Raw genomic sequence first — 6,266 nt, forward strand, 5'->3', positions numbered from 1 at the left:
ATGTGAACCATACGCAAGTTAAAACAAGTCATGCATCTAACCTATGAAGTGGATTTCGATGCTGGGAGAAGATATGCTTGGGGCTCTTTCTACCTTCTTTGCAACTGTTAATGTGTCCAAAACTGTGAAACTCAGATTTTCGTGAACAGAAACAGCCAGTTGTTGGTTCCTTTAGAGTTAGTTTAAAGAAGATTGATTGCAGTTCCGAAGTGATGTGTTCCGTAATCTAGATACTTAATGGCATGAAAATTGACTACTTTGGATTTGCAAGACACACCCTTGGCAGGATTCGCTCATTCAGATATCTGGACCAGATCATGTTTGGGTACACCGTACTCCCAAACACTCCCAGTAACTAGTAAGCTTAGACTACACATTTCTCGATGCATCGGTAGTTTCCCAAATCTACAATTTCAGGGTTAGGTTTATTATTAGAGCAATACTAATAACATAGTAGACTATAATATCACATTGTACATTCGGCAACAGATATAATTTGAGTTTCCCTGGTCTTCTCCTAGGGTACAATTTTTAGCAGGATTATGTTTGTTCCATACAGTCGTTAAAGTTGCTACAGAAGCTGGATACTACGACACGGTGTGAATTCAATATAAGCTGGGGGGTTGAACTATTCCCTTCCAATGTGAGTAGACCCCTGTAGTGTATACAGATAATATACATTGGCAGTCGCTTCATCTTTCTTGATTGCTATGGGTGATGCTTCATTTAACATACTGTTGTATTTCAGTTTTGGCTCTATACGTGACCTAAATACATGTAACAGATGGAATGCTAAGAAAATACCTCCCACGTGTCTTGTTTAGCATAATTTTCGTCTCATGAATTTTTCTTCCTGAATTGCGAGTTAACTTTTGTCCAGGATTCTTGCGACCGTAGGGTAGGATATACACTGAAGAAATCACCAAACTGCATCACGAGGCCATCGCTAACTTAGAATCCGGAAGGGAAGCAGAAAAGAGGAAGGCCAAAGAACCCATTACACCGGGAAATAGAAGCAGATATGAAAAGGAATAATAACTACTGGAAAGGATTGCCTAGAACAAGGTTGGATGGAGAATGCTGGTGTGTGGCCTATGCTCCTCCACGAGGGGTAACAGGCGTAAGTAAGTAAGTAGTAAATTTTGGTTAACACGTAATTAAACGGAGTTGGCTCACACGCCTTCTCCACTGCACGTCATTTCTCTTCACTCTCTTGTCTCAGTTTCACTACGTCTCCCTTATTGTCTATTTACATGAATGAGTGTACAAAATATACGTATTAGAAATCCATTTTCGTACTTGGCCTATTTAATTCCGTTATTCACGAACGCAATTTAAGATGATGAAATATACTAGGATAGCCGACATGTGTATTTCTATGGCAATCGGCATACAGTCCAACCGCAGTCAGATCCAGGGCCACAAAAAGATAATCAGGTTTCATTTCTAAATAAAGTTGCCAGTCGTATGAGTGTACAGAAATGACCGACAAGATCAAATTAAGTTGTCTGACTAAAAACTAGAATAAACTCGTTTCGCTTTTCACAAATCTCAATGGAGGCCGTGGTGAGCATAATTACATATCACTATCCTACTCTCTTCATGCTTCTGTAATGCCTAGGTTAGAAGTTTAATTTTATCATGGGTTGTGTGCAGCACTGGCTTCGTAGTCCGAGTGCAGTGTTTTTTGCAGTCGTTTTAGCTAAGCGATATCACTTTTAAGAGGTGGACTTGAGGAGTAACCGGATGTGGTACCCGAGTTTCTTCTCACGAAATATGAATGAAAAATCTGAGTATAATTGAAAGGGGAGTTGTGTTTGGATTACAGGTAGGGGTATCGAAATGTATAAATGTTGTTCTGGCTTACTGTCAGATGAATGGTGTCCCACAGCGACTTGGTACGTCATCTTGTGCAAACCATGAGTCTTACTTAGCCACCACATCTCAACTCTTTACAGACCAACGAAATATTTGAATATGATGTACTTATAAACAGGTCAACATGTGTACCGAGGACGACAATAGAAGGAATAACCCAAGAAAGCATTGGAACTAATCATACAACTAAGTGCATGTTAGCCTTTCGTACCAGTAGGTAATTATCGCTCTATTAATAGAAGAAACCAGACTAGTAGTGAATTGGTCTTTATTTAGCTTATGGGACAGCACACTGTGTAGCGGGAGGTTACCAGTACAAACACACGAAGCTCTTCAACGTTCGGTGTGAGATGAAAAAATATAACACCCACACAATATAAGGAGGTGAATGAATACTTGAGCTCTATTGTTTTGACATATACTTAGTTGTTTGAGGTCAACTCTCAACTAATTAAGCTACGTTGTTACAGACCAACAAAATTGAGTTAGTGTATTTGACAGTCACATGCTTGGTCAGGCCTTGGATTCCAAAATGAGCATACGTTTGTGTGGATCGGTTATATTTGTGCCGCAAGCCTCTACCAAGCGGGCTGCGCAAATCATTCTTCTCTACTTAGTTCCTGATTATTCTCGAGGCGATTAAGCTGCTGAACATAGCTATAAAGCTGTCCCCAGATAAACGACCAGCATCAGTTGATCAGTTTTTAGTTTTTGAGGGAGCTGCGAGCGTTACCATTAGTCCGGCTCTGGACCTGAATGTAACCATCAGGATGGACCCTAGTGGCGAAGTGGATAACAAACGTACAGATGTAGGCACTGTCACAAAAAAAGAAAAAGCACACTGGAAAGGAAAAAAATTATCATCAGGATATGCAAATCTACGGTTTCAGCTCAAGATTTACATATCAACACAAAAAATCTTTGGGGGAGCAAAACCTGAGCTGTGTAAATCATATGACTAAAAGACAAAACAAGATCGATGATTGGCCTACAGTTACATACAGAAAGAGGAAAGTAAGGGAACTGCGGTGCGGTTGTCCTGCAGACGAGAAGTGCCATAACCATATGAACTATCGAGACAGTGGCATATGATTCAGGAACATGTGAACTGATGCGCTGAGGGCTGAAATGTATTCGGCACAATGTTGGATTAATTGTAATGAACCGCAGTTCATTATATGTAGTAGATGATTTCCTTCCAAGCAAACTTACGTCCTGGGGTAAAAGCCTTATTTTAAGATATTTTAATGCACCGTAATAAACTGGGTGAATTTAGAAGAGGGGTCACCAACGACATCATTTGATTGCAAACTGTTAGAAACCACAATTGCACTAGCTTTATTCCAGAACATTAGAGAAGCCGCTAGATATGACTCCTGGTCTCTCTTGAACCTAATCTTCACACGCAGTGGTGATGTCTGTCAAATATCTTTCTCCCACCCCTAAGGACAAGTGGTCATGTAGTCATTCTATTCAAGTTCATGGCTGAGATGGTCTACCAAACAGTTGTGCTGGCCCATCCTAGCATATGGAAGGCAGACGTGGGGAGCAATCAACTGCACCCCCGAATGAAAACTGTACAGTTGACTGAGGAACGTTGGTGGAAGAGGCATGGACCCATTTGCGGCAGTCATATAATCAGGTAACTCAACCATTTATGCCTTGGACAGTTTCAAAGAATAAGCAACACAGGTCATACCTGAATGGAGCGGGATATTCAACGTTTACTAAGACGAAAGAAGAAGTGTGGGAACTTTAATGTTAGCGTTGACACAGCAAGTACTATGGAACGCTACTGCTCGGCATGAAATAAGCGTATAATTACCATCCGGGAAGCTCACAGAATATATGAAGTGCAGTTGGCACAATCTCTAATCAAGCAGCCTAAGAGACTATTCCCGTACAAAAATTACAGAACGAGGACTCGGTATTGGATTCCCAACCTAATTGAGCAAGGGAGTTGATCTGAATTGATAATGACCAAGAAAAAGCAGAGGCTATGGGAAACTATTTTGGGACAGTATTCACTCAGGAGCATCTTCTAGACGAAAGACTAGACCCAAGTACGAAGTCAATAAATCATCTGCTAACTGTTGGCTCTGAGTGAGACGATGTACTTCAAGCCATCAACACTTTACACACGGAAAAGTAAGCGGAACCTGGTGAACTACACCCTAAAATCTTGAGACTAATTGTATAATATATTGCTGCCCTATTGACCACGATATATCAAATATCACTTGGCCAAGGTGAGTTGCCTATATACTGGAAGGATGCAATCGTCACTCCGATACGTAAAACAGGATCAAGGCAACTTCCATCGAACTTCAGATCTGTCATCTTGACAAGTGTCGTAGTTAAAATACTGGAAAGAATAGTGAAAAAGACTATAATGATATTTGTGGAAACCAATAATGGGTTAAACGGCGAACAACACGGTTTCAGAAAAGGTTTGTTTTGCACAACAAGTCGCCTTGTGCAAGGGAGCAATGGGTAAAGGCTTTAGATAATGGAAAATCAGTAGATGTTGTCTACATAGACCTCAGCAAAGCATTTGACGAGGTGTCAACAAATAAGCTACTATTGAAGTTAGGTAATCTTAGAATTGTCGGACCTCTCGTAAAATAGCTTAAGGATTTCCTGGTAGATCGCAGATAGTAAGTAAGAGCGAATTCCAAATGCTGCACCTGGAAACCAGTACTTGGTGGAGTACCTCAAGGCTCTGACCTAGGCCCTTTACTTTTTACACTGTGTGTAAATGAACTCTCAGGTATAGTTGAGTCCCAAATCTTATTATACGCTGATAATGTAAAAACCTGGCGAGAAATAACAGGTGACGTGGATGCATGTACATTTCAGACAGACTTAAATATTGTGAATCACTTGTTTAAAGAGTGGCCGATGACTATCAATACGGCAGAGTGTGTATACATGCACTTTGGGGATATGAGGGTAAATAGATATAACACAGGGAAGGTGCCTGTACTCGTGGTCCGGTCATGACCTTGAGACCACGGCACATTGACGTGACGTTGTGGTCCGGGGAGTTAGAACCCTATGGGCTTTAAAAAGGACATTCACCAGGTTAGATACTACCAGGTTCATTGTAGTACACACAACCTTAGTGAAAACTAAGCTTGAAAACTGCATTAGGGTTGCAAGCCTCTGTTCGAAATGTGATTCGGATATCCTGGAGAAAGTACAGAGGGCAGCTACCCGTGTAATTCCAGAACTCCGGAATTTACCATGCAAAGAGCGTCTTCAAAAGCTAGACCTCTTTACTCTGTGAAGAGGCGATCTGAATTTGATGTATAGAATACTAATAAATGTTTTTGGACCTAATATATCCTCTCTTTCCCTTCTCACAATATCGGGACATATCAAAGGACATAACACGAGAGTATGGAAGTCAAGAACGAACAAAATACCTGTGGTATACATGTTTTCACACTGAGTGATCAATTCTTGGAACCTTTTACCAGAAGCAGTGGTGTCCGCACCTTCAATTAACCTGTGGTGGACCGAAAATTATATTAACTCAAAAATAGCATAAAGTTATTACGTTCTAATGTTAATGTCATAATATACCAACTATAAGTTATAAACGCAAATAAAAGTTAAGGAATGTTACTTAAGTTAGAGGTTCGATACGCGTTCGGTTGCGTTTGGTACCATAATCTATAATTATAGATGTTTAAGAACTCCAGTGAGGTTGATATGGTTTCAATAACATAGCCAAACGTAGAAAATAATAGAAATGTGTATCATTGCGGATGATAGATGTTTCAGAGTTCGGTTATCATAATCACAAGCAATGGCGAACAAGAGACGTGTGTATAGTGGTGAATTTACGAGCGCCTAAAAACGTGTGTCATGCAATGAGTAGTACATAATGGAAACGTTTAAATTCAAGGTCACACTTAAACAATGTGTACAATCACTCTGCGGTAAATGCATAGACTGTGAAATTTAACAAAGTAAATGCAAATAACATCGTAAAGTATTTACAAAATATTATAAGCAAAGATGGATAGTGGTTAATGGTGGAATTCAGGACGCGCGATTCGTCCTATTTGGGACTCATCAGCTGGATGTACCTGCACCTCAGAGTTGATGTTCACTCTGGGACTCGAACCCAGTACCTTTCGCTCCAAACGACATAGCGTTATCCACTCTGAGTCCTGATAGCCACTTGCTTGTGCGATGGGGTGAAGTTTAAATTCACTTGATATTGTCTGTTTGAGTCTTCCTATTGATGTTTAGGACTGTAACTGGCAATAAGAGATTGACCAGTTGCAGTCTTAGACATCAATGGGAAGATTCAAACAAACAATACTAAGTGAATTTATTTACAAAATAGGTGTGTTATGACTATCTCCATAGACCTG

This window comes from Schistosoma mansoni, chromosome 2 (assembly GCF_000237925.1).
Source record: "Schistosoma mansoni strain Puerto Rico chromosome 2, complete genome".
NCBI lineage: Eukaryota > Metazoa > Platyhelminthes > Trematoda > Strigeidida > Schistosomatidae > Schistosoma > Schistosoma mansoni.